This window comes from Oryx dammah, unplaced genomic scaffold (assembly GCF_014754425.2).
Source record: "Oryx dammah isolate SB20612 unplaced genomic scaffold, SCBI_Odam_1.1 HiC_scaffold_15, whole genome shotgun sequence".
NCBI lineage: Eukaryota > Metazoa > Chordata > Mammalia > Artiodactyla > Bovidae > Oryx > Oryx dammah.
In genome coordinates this window covers 43,333,839-43,348,164 of record NW_024070199.1, presented here as the reverse complement: position 1 = coordinate 43,348,164, position 14,326 = coordinate 43,333,839, and the positions used below count along the sequence as shown (strand labels likewise).

General features: G+C 49.1%; 1 protein-coding gene across 6 annotated transcripts in view; it reads left to right on the top strand.

Moving 5' to 3' along the window:
• The window catches only part of PC (pyruvate carboxylase), a 102,772-nt gene that overhangs the window by 43,155 nt on the left and 45,291 nt on the right, over positions 1–14,326 (top strand). For 2 of the 6 annotated variants that reach the window (XM_040256413.1, XM_040256417.1), the window contains exon 1: positions 5,724–5,902. The exons of the other annotated variants lie outside the window; for them this stretch is intronic. The gene's annotated coding sequence lies outside the window, so the exon portion shown is untranslated. Of the gene's footprint in view, positions 1–5,723; positions 5,903–14,326 lie in introns of those variants that run through there. 6 annotated transcript variants of the gene reach the window in all.

Below are 14,326 nucleotides of genomic sequence, written 5' to 3'. Positions count from 1 at the left end.
ATGTCTGGCCTTCCTGCTTCTGCATTCCAGTTCCCTTTTTATAAAAAGAACATCTTTTTTTGATGTTAGTTCTAGAATATGAAAATATTACTTCCTAAAAAAGGAAATTACTCCCATTCTTAAGACTACCGCACAATTGCACTCATCTCACACACTAGTAAAGTAATGCTCAAAATTCTCCAAGCCAGACTTCAGCAGTACGTGAACTGTGAACTTCCTGATGTTCAAGCTGGTTTTAGAAAAGGCAGCGGAACCAACATCCGCTGGATCATGGAAAAAGCAAGAGAGTTCCAGAAAAACATCTATTTCTGCTTTATTGACTATGCCAAAGCCTTTGACTGTGTGGATCACAATAAACGTGGAAAATTCTGAAAGAGATGGGAATACCAGACCATCTGACCTGCCTCTTGAGAAATCTGTATGCAGGTCAGGAAGCAACAGTTTGAACTGGACATGGAACAACAGACTTGTTCCAAATAGGAAAAGGAGTACGTCAAGGCTGTATATTGTCACCCTGCTTATTTAACTTCTATGCAGAGTACATCATGAGAAACGCTGGACTGGAAGAAACACAAGCTGGAATCAAGATTGCTGGGAGAAATATCAATCACCTCAGATATGCAGATGACACCACCCTTATGGCAGAAAGTGAAGAGGAACTAAAAAGCCTCTTGATGAAAGTGAAAGAGGAGAGTGAAAAAGTTGGCTTAAAGCTCAACATTCAGAAAATGAAGATCATGGCATCTGGTCCCATCACTTTATGGGAAATAGATGGGGAAACAGTGGAAACAGTGGCAAATTTTATTTTCTTGGGCTCCAAAATCACTGCAGATGGTGATTGCAGCCATGAAATTAAAAGACACTTGCTCCTTGTAAGAAAAGCTATGACAAACCCAGACAATGTATTAAAAAGTAGAGACATTGCTTTGCTGACAAAGGTCTGTAGTCCTTTGGTTTTTCCAGTAGTCATTTATGGATGTGACAGTTGGACAATAAAGAAGGCTGAGCACCGAAGAATTGATGCTTTTGAACTGTGGTGTTGGAGAAGACTCTTGAGAGTTCCTTGGACTGCAAGGAGAACAAACCAGTCAATCCTAAAGGAAATCAACTCTAAATATTCATTGGAAGGACTAATGCTGAAGCTGAAGATCCAGTATTTTGGCCACCTGATGTGAAGAGCTGACTCATTGGAAAAGACCCTGATGTTGGGAAAAATTGAGGGCGGGAGAAGGGGGCAACAGAGGATGAGATGGTTGGATAGCATCACTGACTCAATGGATATGAGTTTAAGCAAACTCAGGGAGATAGTGAAGGACAGGGAAGCCTGGCATGCTGCAGTCTGTGGGGTCACAAAAGAGTCAGACATGACTTAGAAACTGAACAATAACAATTTTTTTAAAGACTTGATTTGAATTTGTTACAATATTGTTTTTGTTTTTTATTTTTTAGCCAAGCAGCATGTGGGATCCTAGCTTCCCAACCAGGGATCAGACTCTTGCACTCCCTGTGTTGGAAGGCGAAGTGTTAACCACCGGACCACCAGGAAAGTCCCCTAATGTAGATTTTCTAATCATCTTGTCAATTTCCAATAAAGTCAGCTGTAGTTTTTGATAGAGATGGCAGGCATTGAAACTGTAGATCAACTGGGGGAGTATTGCCATTTTAACACTTAAGTCTCTGATCCATGAACGTGAGGAGTTTTTCCTTTTGATTAGGTCTCTACGCAGATGGTGACTGCAGCCATGAAATTAAAAGACGCTTACTCCTTGGAAGAAAAGTTATGACCAACCTAGATAGTATATTCAAAAGCAGAGACATTACTTTGCCGACTAAGGTCCGTCTAGTCAAGGCTATGGTTTTTCCTGTGGTCATGTGTGAATGTGAGAGTTGGACTGTGAAGAAGGCTGAGCGCCGAAGAATTGATGCGTTTGAACTGTAGTGTTGGAGAAGACTCTTGAGAGTCCCTTGGACTGCAAGGAGATCCAACCAGTCCATTCTGAAGGAGATTAATCAACCCTGGGGTTTCTTTGGAAGGAAAGATGCTAAAGCTGAAGCTCCAGTACTTTGGCCACCTCATGCGAAGAGCTGACTCACTGGAAAAGACTCTGATGCTGGGAGAGATTGGGGGCAGGAGGAGAAGGGGACGACCCAGGATGAGATGGCTGGATGGCATCACGAACTCGATGGACGTGAGTCTTGAGTGAACTCCGGGAGATGGTGATGGACGGGGAGGCCTGGTGTGCTGCGATTCATGGGGTCGCAAAGAGTTGGACACGACTGAGCGACTGAACTGAACTGAACTGACAGCCATTCAATGATACTTTTTTAGTTTTCAGCAAACCAGCCTGCATTTCTTTCATTAAATTTGTTCCTCTGAATTTTATTCTTTTTGATACTTGTCTTACTGTGTATTGATTTACCTTTATCTTGTTTACCCCTCATCCCCACTCTCTCCTCTCAACTAGGCTGAGTCTCCATAGAGCCTGGCACTTGGGTAGCCTAGTGCACTGCAGTAAAGGTTTTATGGTTTATTATTTTTTAAAATCCACACTGCCTGTGTGAAGGAGGCATGGTTATTACTATCCCTGGCCTAATTGGTTGAAGAAACTGAAGCCTGGTGTGCAAAGTGACTCTCAGCCCAACACTGTTAAAGGTAGCAGAGGGAGGACCAGGGTTTTTCTCACTCACAGCTCCTTCCAGTCATCATCCTGTGTGAGATTGACGCTCTGTTCTTGGCTCCCAGGCTTGTTTCCATGTCACTGCTTCTTTTATCTTGAGCCCCAGGACGTGAGGAGAAGAGAGAAGGATTAACTCTGATATTACAAGGACTGACCCTTGGGATCACTTTTCTGGGCATCTCTAATGTGCCAGGCTCTCTAGGGATTTCAAAAACCCATGACCTCATTAAGCTCTCAGAGCAGCTTTATAAGATGACTCAGAACATTCTGCATTTTATAGATGAGGAAACTAAGGTTCAAAGGGTCATGTCAACTTTTAAGTCAAAGCGGGAATTACGTGCTGGAGCTGCAGCTCAGCACAGTTCCCAGAGCTCAGGGTGTGGCGCTGGACGGTGTGCGCAGTGGAGGAGGAGGAGAATGCGGGTTTCCTGGAAATTGTGAGGCTCTAGTGTTGGGTTAGGTCAATCCGGAAACATTTGCTCATTGGCCTAGAACTGACATCTCAAAGTGGTGGGTTTGTCGAATCCTTCCGCCGGTGATGGGGAGCTTACAGAGGCCTGGAAAAAGCCCCTGGGATCTTTTGCCCTGTGGTGATTAACTCTGATGGTGGAAGCTCGTTTGCCGCGTGTAGGTCTTGCCTCTACCTTCCGCATGGTGAATTCTTAAAGTGCAAGGGTCATCACCTTCTATCTTGGTTTCTCCATAGCACGTAGCACTGTTTCTGTTACCTGGTGGGCATTCCTTATAAGCTCTCTCTCTTTTTTTCTTCCAAACTTTAAACTTTTTGTTTTGTGTTGGGGTATAGCCAATTAACTATGTCTTGGTAGTTCTAGGTGAACAGCAAAGGGACTCACGTGTATCCATTCTCCCCCAAACTTCCCTTCCATCCAAGCTGCCATATAACAGTAAGCAGAGTTCCCTGCACTATCCAGTAGGTCCTTGTTGTTACCCATTTTGAAAATAGCAGTGTGTACATGACCCGACCTTCCTCTTTGAATAAATGGAAGACAGTCTGTCTGCTTGTTTTTGCTCCATAGGAGTCGCAGACTTGCAATGCCTCTGTGGCTCTATTTGGTAGAGAACAGGGGACTGAGGCCATTAGCCATAGAGGGGCCCAGCTGCTCTGGTGGTACGGGACAAGAGGCTTGGGACGGAAGCAGGATCTGCCTCTCGTTGCCCACCTTTCCCCATCCAGAGAGCCGAGTGCAGACTAGTGTCTTTCCTCTGTAGAGTCCCTGATGGGAAGTCTTTCTCTCATACCTGTGGGCAACAGCGTTGTTTCCATATCCAAGCAACCCTTATGAACCAGAGCAGCAGTGAGTAACTTTGCCATCAGTTTACCTGAGGCAGACCCTTCCTCCCCTCCTCCACTTCTGTTTCATAAGTTAAAGAAAACAGCCGTGAAGAAGCAGTAATTGGTGGCCTTGGTGGTGGTTCACAACTGCATAGGAAGTTAGTTGCCGCAATTTCCAGTGCTGGAAGTTCTGTTCTGCTTAGACTGAAAACAGCAGGAAGGATGATTTCGTGTCTCTGTGGTGCAGGTGAGGGGTGGGGAGCCTGCCTTTTTCTCCAGCCTTGTTGTGGCAACTGGTGTCCCAGCCACACCAAGCCACGCGTGGCTTGTGAACTCATAAAGCCAGGTGGCCTCCCTGTCACAATGCTCCCTCTTCCTGGAACACTTCTTCCTGCTTCCCTGCCAGGCCACCTGTCAGCCTCTTCCTTAGCCTCCAGGGTTATCTCTGGATCCCTTTCCTGCTGCTGTTGAATAGAACGTGGCTATTCATAATAACCAGATCCTTTGAGCCCCAACAAACAACTGTGCAACGTATGTATTGTTAATCCCCGTTTTACAGATGACAAACCATTTTTCTGTTCCCAGACAGAGCTTTTCACTGGAATGTCATTCTGGCCTCATCTCCCAGGATCTCCAGCTGCCTATAATTTGCAGGGTCTAGGAGTGGTTCTCACCCTGCCTTGGTGGGCCGGAGGGGAGTCACGAGGCTACCTGTTGTCTGCTCTGGAGAAAGATGGAGAAGAGGTGGAAACAGCAGTACCTGTGTGGGTCAGGATCTGGATATTAGAGGAGTGAGCAAGCTCCCTGCCCCACTGTGCTTTCACTTAATTTGTGGGCTCCCGGAGGCTCCTGTGATGTGGACCTCTGCCTGACTTAGGGGCCAGGCGTGCCCCCATTTCATTAGCAGGCTCAGCACACCAACTTAACTGGGCACCACTTGCCATGTCAGTTGGACATGTGGAGCCAGAGAAAGCCCTCTCTGACGGTTCTGGACACTAAGCAAAGTGTTAGGACAGTGAGTTATTGACTCTGCCTCCTCCAAGAACGCGTCAGGGCTGAGGCCGGTTTGTCTTTTGTTTTGGTGGTAGCGGGTGGCACCCAGTGGGTGGGCGCTCTATTCCTGTTCTTGAGTGGCCTGGTCTTTGGGAGAACAGTACCTTAAATGAACTGGCCTGGGTGGGCTCAGTAGTGTGGGCAAGCATTTTAAAACCTTGCTAAGGGAGTTCCCTGGTGGTCTAGTGGTTAGGATTCGGCGCTTTCACTGCCGTTGCCCAGGTTCAATCCCTGGTCGGGGGCAAGCTGCACAGTGTGGCCAAAAGTTAAATTAACAAAATAAAACCCTTGCTCACACCAGGTCAACAGCCCGTAAGAGCCACGAGGTGACATCTGCCCTTGCGAGGAATCCAGTCTCCTGGCCCCATGATGTCACCTGTTCCCAGGGGGCAGCCTGAGACATCCTGAGGACTCAACAGGAGGACGAAATTAGATGCCTCAGTTTTTCTGCTCCCGTGGGATCCTCTGCTCCTTTTCTTAGGCCAGAAGGTCTCTCTCCTGCCCAGCTCTCCATCCCTGGCCTGCTCCTCCGCCCCCTGTAAAACCCAAACACACTGCCCTTTAATCCTTCCGCCAGAACCCTCGGGCAGCGGCTTTTCACCGCCTCCTCCCAACTCACCCCTGACCTGATTTTGTGTTTTTTGCCTTTTCTCAAACAGTCTGTTCAAGGTCTAGTCGTGAGTTGGAGATTGGCTCACAAGCAGCCTCTCTCTCCCCTGAGCCGTAAGGGAGGGGGCAGTTCTGGAAAGTCATTGACAGAGGCTTAACCCAGAACGTCACTTACAAACAGGCAGCCGGCAGAGGGCCCAGACTTGGGTGTTTGCTCCGGCACCGAGGACAGCGTGGCCTCCCTGGGCCCTGCGGACCAGCTGCCGCGGTAAGGGGACCACCCTCAGCGCCTCCAGGTTGCTCTCCTGGGGGGGCATGCACGCAGTGTGGCCGCCGTTTCTCTCCTCTCTGGAAGTTGGCAGCCTTCTCATACTTGGGAAAGGAGACGGCAGGGGGATTCTGGGGCAGGAACCTCAGAGGGCTGGGCTGGACCATTGCTTACAGGCCAGTGGGGACACTGGTCAGGGGTGGGCAAAACTGAGGAGCCCAAGGAAGACAAACCCTACCTGACGGTCAGAAGGGGTTCTGCCCAAGACCTGGGGACAGAGGAAGATGGGCCGTGGGTCCTGGAGCTCTGGGCCAGAATGACTTTGTGCGGTCGCGGCATTTAGGGGAAAGGCCACCTGGTTCCTTTCCTGGGCTCCCTTGTGGAGATGGTGCAGCTGGCGGCAGTCAGGGGGAGCGTCTGCTCTGAGCACAGCACCAGGCCAGGGGCCTGAAGCGGACACGTGCTGAGATGCACGTCCTTGGCTCACTCGGGTCTGGATGAAGTGCGCTGGAGCCCCGAGCCGGAAGGCCTGGCTCTCCCTTAGGAGCCTGGGAAAGATCAGCTCTCCTCCGGACGTGAGTCTGTGATTGTATCCTAGACAGCAGTGAATGGAAAGCAGGTGGCACCGCCTCCTGGGAGGCCAGCTTTCTGGGATTTGAGCAGACTCACAGTTCAGGTGTAAGCAGGGAGGACTTCTCCCATTTGCTTAGAAGAAAACCTTTCCCTCAGTTTACGGGGAGGAAAAACAGAAACGGGCCCCAGATGGCTTCTGGTTCTTATCTTCAACGGCAAACAGGCCAAACTCTCCTCCAGGTCACGGGATAAAGATTCAAGGAGAAGGGAGAGACTGGCCGTGTGTGGTGTGTTTGTGTTTCAAGGAACAGATGAAGGGGGTGGACATGCAGTTCCCTTTGTTTTGTCCCAAACTTCCCAGGAGCAGAAGTTGATAAGGAATGTGCCTTTTCTCCCTAGTGTCCTGGACCAGGCATGAAGGGATGTGGTACCTCTGACTTTATTCGCGGTCAGGCAACTCGAAGAGACGCCTGTCAGGAGGAGGAAGTCAGAGATGAGGCTGTCAGTACTTACTAATCTGGATGGATCTGGAACAATCTTATTTGTGTATTTGGTCTCCTTCTGACTGGAATGAAGTGTCCGTTTCATGAGGGCAGGGACCTCTTCTCTCTGTCCAAGTGCCTGGCGTGTTACAAACGCTCAATCAATAGCAAATGAGTGGATGGATGAATGAGTGCCTTTTCTTTGCTTCTCATTTCACTGAACCTCTCCAACTTCATTTTCTGTTGATTCCATACCAGACTTTTCACTTGATCAGCATCTACTTGGTGACGCCTGACCCTGACCCTGACCCTAAACCAGTCAGGCTTGCAGGAAGAGGAGGCCCCTGCCTCTCACTGCCCACCCGCCCACCAACACCCCATGTGCCCGGTGTTGCAACCTGCTAGGACCTCTTGAGTGGATCCTTCCTCTGAGTACGAGTCAAATCCCCTCCCCATGACACCGTACCCAGCTCTCCTCAGCTGCCTTCCGCCACCTCCTTTGCGTACACCAGGTGTTAAATAGTTCTTATATTTCAAATGTACTGGTCTTGTCTCCTCACCAGACCGAAAGTTTCTTGAAGACACAGGTCATGTTCTATATTATCCTCTGTTCATCAAGTATGTGTTACAGGCAATCAGTGCTTGATAAACACTTGATGGCTCTGATTGTATGAAATCTAATCACTGAGGACGTTTTGCAGTTTACAGTTTATGAAACCGAAAGGATGGTCTGCAGTTTCCGATACAACAGGTCACTCACTCATCAGCCCTCTGTGTCGGACAGATTGCTGTTGTTCAGTCGTGTCTGACTCTTTGCGACCCCATGGACTGCAGCACGCCAAGCTTCCCTGTCCTTCACCATCTCCCAGAGCTTGCTCAAGCTCATGTCCATTGAGTCAGTGATGTCATCCAACCATCTCATCCTCTGTCATCCCCTTCTGCCTTCAATCTTTCCCGGCATCAGGGTCTTTTCTATGTGAGTCTGCTCTTTGTTGGGCAGGTAAGCCTGCTTTATAGGTGGGCTGACGGGTGTGAACTGCTTTTCACTCATAACACTTCTGACATTGACTATGTGGGTTTTCCCCCCGCACCAACCAGTTCTCCAGTTCTCTGCAGACATCAGCTAGGTATCCTCCCTTTCAGTTCAGTTCTGACGCTGAATCAGTTCTGACACGGAGAGTTGGTGCAGTGCCACAGGTGAAGCCCTCAGTTCCACACACAGCCCCTGCTTCAGACTCTAACTCTAAGGCTGGCTTCCGGGACTTCCCGCCAGCCAGCTGTGCATCAGAGCCCCCTGACTCCTCCTCAGGTTCCTGGTCACAGAATTGAGACAAGTACTTTGCTATTAGCAGTTTTACTATAAAGGATACTGTGAACAGTCAGATAAAGAGGTAGATAGGACATACATAGGGCAAGATCTGGAAGGATCCGGGGTGCAGGGGCTTCCGTCCCCACGGATGGGGGTGTACCACCCCTTGGCACATGGGTGGATTCACCAACCTGGAAGTTCTCTGAAGTCCATCGCTTGGAGTCTTTATGGAGGTTCCCTTACACAGGTCTGGTGGCCAGTCCCTCCCCTCCATGTAGGGGAGTAGGGCTGAAAGTTCCAAACTTCTCATCACAGGGTTGATTCCTCTGGCAACCAGCCCCCATCCTGACACTGTCTAGGGGCTCCCCAGGAGTCACCGTATTAGCATAATCCCAGGTGTGATTGAGCGGAGCTAATTATGAATGAGAAAAGTTGCTCCTGTCTCCCCTGCCACTCAGGAAATTCCAGGGGCTTTTAGGAGCTCTGCCCTCTGGAACATGGAAAAAAAAAAAAACAAAAAAAACCCCACCAAGGTTATGTGATTCTTATAGATTACAGTATCACACAGGTGCTGAGAGGTGAATTGATCCTCCAGGTTATATGGTGGCGAAGCTCGAAATGGAACCTGAGTTTTCTGACTGTCAGACCTTGCCCTCCCCGTGGAATCACGTGGTGTAGGGCCACAGCTGGTGGCGTGAGGGTGTGTGGCCCTTGCCTTCACTTCGTCAGGGCTCTGCCCTCAATGCGGGGAGGCTTCTGCCTAACGTCACCCAACTGTCACCCACTCCCCCTTGCCCCCAGACCCTGGCTGTTTTTCCCCTTTATCCTGCCAAAGCTCCAGCTCCTGGGACGCTGGTGCAGTGAGTAAAAATGGTAAGGGCTGCAGGACAGAACACTGAGGCGGCAGGGAGGTCAGGAGGCGGCACTGAGGTGGGGGCAGATGGGGCCAGAAAGGCCGTTCTCCTTGTCTCGAAAATGAATCTGCGAAGATGCTGGCCGTTCGCCTAGTCAGGGTTCCTGTTAGTAGCAAATGAGAGTGTCTGAAAGTGAAAGTTACTTAGTCATGTCTGACTCTTTGCGATCCTGGACTTTTTCAGGCCAGAATACAGGAGTGGGTAGCCTTTCCCTTCTCCAGGGGATCTTCCCAACCCAGGGATCAAACCCAGGTTTCCCACACTGCAGGCAGATTCTTTACCAGATGAACCACCAGGGAAGCCCAATGAGAGTGTCCATTAAAGTACTTTAGGAACTTGCCTGGCGGCCAGTGGTTAAGACTTCACCTTCCAATAGATCCCATGTGCTTCGCAGCCAAAACCATAAAACAATATTATAACAAACTCAATAAAGGCCTAAAATATCATCCACATCAAAAAAAAGAATCCTAAAAAAAAGATAAAGTACTTTATAAACTGGAGAGAGCTATAAGAATATTGTTAAATATGATTATAGTATGCAAGTTGCTGAACAACAGCAACAAAGTTGCCACTCGACACAGTTTCAAATGGGATAATACCTGCCTCCTAAGTGTTCGGAATGACCTGGCTGGTGCCTCGTCCAGACCTGGCGCTTGTGCGTGCTTAGTCGCGTCCAACTCTTTGCAACCCCATGGACTGTAGCCCGCCAGGCTCCTCTGTCCATGGGATTTTTCAGGCAAGAATACTGGAGTGGGTTGCCATTTCCTTCTCCAGGGGATCTTCCTGACCCAGGGGTCAAAACGTGTCTCCTGCGTCTCTAGCATTAATCCATTGGCAGGTGGATTCCTTACCCCCTTTGCCATCTGGGAAGCCCAGCAGACACTTGTAGCTATTATTATTATTGTTTTTGTAATTATCATAAGACATGACCTCTTCCCTCAGAGAGGGATGGGGGCCACTGGGAGGGCCTCCAGGAGAAGGACCTTTAGGCTGGGACTGAGAAGGTGGGAAAGGCCGTCTGTCGCCCGGGTTTTCATAATTCATTTACTACCTTAGGTCTCCAAACTGTTTTCCCATGAAGTCTAAAGTCCTCAGCTGAAATGCTCCTTCCTCCCTGGAGGATTTTCAGCAATCTAACATGTTGAAGGAGACACTGTTATCTTCAAGGGATCACGCCCGTTGCTGTTGGAGGGCAGAGAGGGAGTCTTGGTTCCTCAGAACCTGCCCAGTAGGCGAAAGGGCCTGGGGTTGTAGATGCCGGACCGGCTGGCGGCCGCCCTGCCCCCTCCCCTCCCCAGGAGTGCCCTGCTGGGTAAAGGCCGGGGTGTGGCTGTGAGCCTCTGGCCATCGCTGCAAAACTTCAAAACAACCTGGGGAGGTTTCTTGCTCCACGGATGGACACAGGACCAGTGGGCACAGTTCGCCTGTGCTGGAGGGATGAGGCATGGGTGTGACGCTGGGCCAGCTGGTCGGGGAAGCAGCCCTACCTGCCCACAGTGAGGCAAGCGTGATGGTCAGGGAGGAACAGTTAGGGGGTGGCAGGCAGGGGCGAGAGAGGGTGGTGACGGATAATCTAGGGAGGATGGTAGATCTTTTTATAAAATATTTTATTTTCATTATTTTTTATTTGGCTGTGCTGGGTCTCAGTTGAGGCATACAGGATCTTTAGGTGCATGTGGGATCTGGTTCCCTGACCAGGGATCGAATCCTGGCCCCCTGCGCTGGGAGTGCAGAGCCTTAGCCACTGGACCGCCAGGGAAGTCCCAGGATGGTAGACCTTAAATCTGTCCACAGCAGACTCTTGGGGAGCAGGGCCACGACCGGGACACAGCTTAGGATGATGGACAGAGTGGAAGGCGAGCGCCTTTGAGCTTGGAGACCATGGCCAACCTCCTTAATCCTGAGTTCCTGTTCCCTTACTTACATAGCTGGGGCTCTACTACTCGCCCTACAAGGTTCTCAGTGGTTAAATGAGGTAACCTGAAGCTCTTCATGCCATGGCCGGCACTCGGCAGCAAGCCCACGCAGACGGTCTCTGTGCCCCTGACGCTCTGCCAGGTGACTGTGGTCGTTAGCATTAAACCAGCAGTAGCAGACGCCTAGGACTTGGTCCCTGGGAAGCCTCTGGACAGTTTTTGTGCTCAAATTCCAAAGCAGAGTGAAAGGTCAGATCAAGGGGCCGCAAAGGGATATCTTTTCTAGGGAATCAAAAAAAAGGAGAGAAAGCAGCAGCAGCCATAGTCAAGGTCATGCCCTGTCTGGGTTGCTGTTTTCTTTCCTCCTTCCAGGAATGGAAGCTTTTTGCCACCGAATTCCCTCACCATCTCCTCAGCTCATGGACCCTGCATGTTGGTGATCAGTTTACCAGGGAACCAGGTTTTAACACTGAGCGAGGTTCTGGGCCTTCCTCTGTAGGGATGTTTGGGGTGTGGGTGTTTAGCAGAATAGTAGTAAAGGCTGCCGGGAATGGTTGATGGTCATGCATTGATTCTGATAAACTGAATTAATCAGCCAAGACAATCAGGAACCCAACAAGGGAGGTTGGGGCACCCAGGGACGAGCCACAGTGGGAAGTCATTGCAACTTCTAGGCCTGGTGGGGTTGGAGAGGAAATCGTGAGTGTTTCCTCCAGCCTCCAGGGTGGGTTGAGAGTGTGGAGGCAAGAGCGCCCAGCTGGGACTGTCAGAGCAGCCAGATGCATCCCGAGTCAGGACTGTGGCATCAAGGGCAGTAAAGATTGGGGAAGATCAGAACCCACGTTTCTCCGCTCCCAGCCTCCTCTCTCCTTCAGGCCTCCCATTGGCTGAACCTGCAGGACGCCAGCCGGTGGGCGGACCCAGGTGCCTCCGTCCACAGGCCTCAGCTTCCCTGGCTTGGAGCAGAGAAGGGGGATGCAGGGAGGTGAGAGGAGAGGAACCAACCAGGAAACCTCCCAAAGGCTCGTTCCTGGTGGAAACAAACCAACAGGTGTGACAAGCAGAGTGTGACCCTCCTAAGGGTCATGGCAGCTGCTGCTCTTCGGGCAGAGGCTGTCTCCAAATCAAAATTAGTCACCAGTTCAGCTTGGATCATTAAGGGCAATTAGGAAGGCTAATGACATGAAAGGCATACAGATTGGAAAGGAAGGAGTAAAAACATCTCTACAGCTGCCACAGTCTTATATAGGAAAATCTAGGGAAGTCACTAAGATCTTTTAAAGCTAATAAAGGAGTTCAGCAAGTTTGCAGGAACAAGGTCAATACACAAAAGTCAATTGTATTTCTATACAGAGGCAGTCAATGGGAAAGGAAGAAAATTCCATTTATAGTATCATCAGAAAGAATAAAATATTCAGGAATAAATTTAACAGAAGTGAAAAACTTCTAAGCATATAAAACATTGTTGAAAAATGAAAGAAAACCTAAATAAATAAATGGACTCCCTATGTTCATGATGAGAAGGCTTAATATTGTTAAGATGGCAACATTCCTTAAATTGATCTACAGATTCAATATCGTATCTTTCGCAGTTCCAGCTGCCTTTACTTGCAGATGACAGAATGTGCCTAAAATTCACATGGAAATGCAAGGGAACCAGACAGCCAAAAGAGTCTTGAAAAAGAACGTAGAGAACTCACACAAAGCTTACCACAAAGCTACAGTAATCAAGACACCGTGGCAGTAACATAAGGACTGACATACAGACTGATGGACTAGAGTTGAGAGCTGAGAAACAAACCCTTACATTTGCAGTCAGTTGAGCTCAACAAGAGCTCAATTAATGCCAAGATAATTTAAAATAGGGAAAAAATAGTCTTTTCAACAAATGGTGCTGAAACAACTGGACATCCAGATGCAAAAGAATGAAGCTGAACCCCAACCTCATACCACACAGGAAATTCAAAGTGGATCAAAGACATATATGTAAGAGCTAAAGTTATAAAACTCTCAGAAGAAAACACTGTCATAAATCTTTGTGATACTGGGTTAGGCAGTGGTTTCTTAGATACGACAGCAAAAACACACACAATAAGATTTTAAAAATAGATAAATGAGGCTTCATCAATATTAAAAACCTTTGTGCAGCAAAGGACGGTATCAAAGTGAAAAGGCAGTTCAAAGAATGGGAGAAAGTTTTTGCGAACCATGTATCTGATTGGCACTCGTGTCTAGAATATATAATTTTTCAAACTCTTACAGCTCAACAAGAGATATAAATAATCCAAAGGCAGGGACTCAGTAGACATTTTGCCAAAGGAGATGTCCACATGGCCAGTATGCTCAACATCAGTGGTCACCAGGGAAATGTAAATCAAAACCACACTGAGATAGCACTTCATACCCCCTAGAATGGCTGATCACAAAGACATGATAACAAGTTTTGGCGAGGATGTAGAAAAACTGGAGCCCTTACATGTTGCTGGTGAAATAGAAAATGGAGCCCGCTCTGGAGAACCGCCTGCCTATTCCTCAGGTGGTTAACCATAGAGTTGCCATACCATCCGGCAGTATATACCCAAGAGAGAGGAAACACACGTGTGCCTGAAGCTTGTACACCAGTGTTCACCAAAATGCATTCATAATAGCCGAAAAGCAGGAGCAACCGAAATGTCTATTGAGTGGGTTGACAAAACGTGGTGTGTCTGTACAGTGGGATATTCTTGGGCAATTAAATGGAGTCCTGTTACCTGTAACAACACCGATGGACCTTGGGAACCTTGGAAGAAGCAGTCACAGAGGAGCACATAATTTAGCATTCCCGTGTCGGTCAGGGGCAAGGCCTCGGGTCTCCCTCTTGCTGCCTGCCTTCATCACAGGTTCACCCAGAGGCCGCATCCCATCAGTGGCCCGCTGGCTCCGTTCTCCTTCAGGGCCCCTGGCTGAAGTGGCCCGGGAGCAGCTCTGAGCAGTCCACGCCTCACTTGGTGCCCCTCTCTGTGCTGTGCTGCGGGCACCTCTGCCTTCCCCTTCTCGCGGCTCCTGCTCCCTTCCACCTGTTCGCCCCTCGTTTGGGGTGGGGCTCATCCACGGTAGCTCCTTGAGAAGCATCACCTGGAGGTCAGTCGTAGCAGCCCTGTTCTTTCTTTTTATTTCACCTTCACACATAATTGATGGTTCCCCTGGATGGAGAGTTTCAGGCTGGAAATCATTTTCCCTTTGCAGTTTTG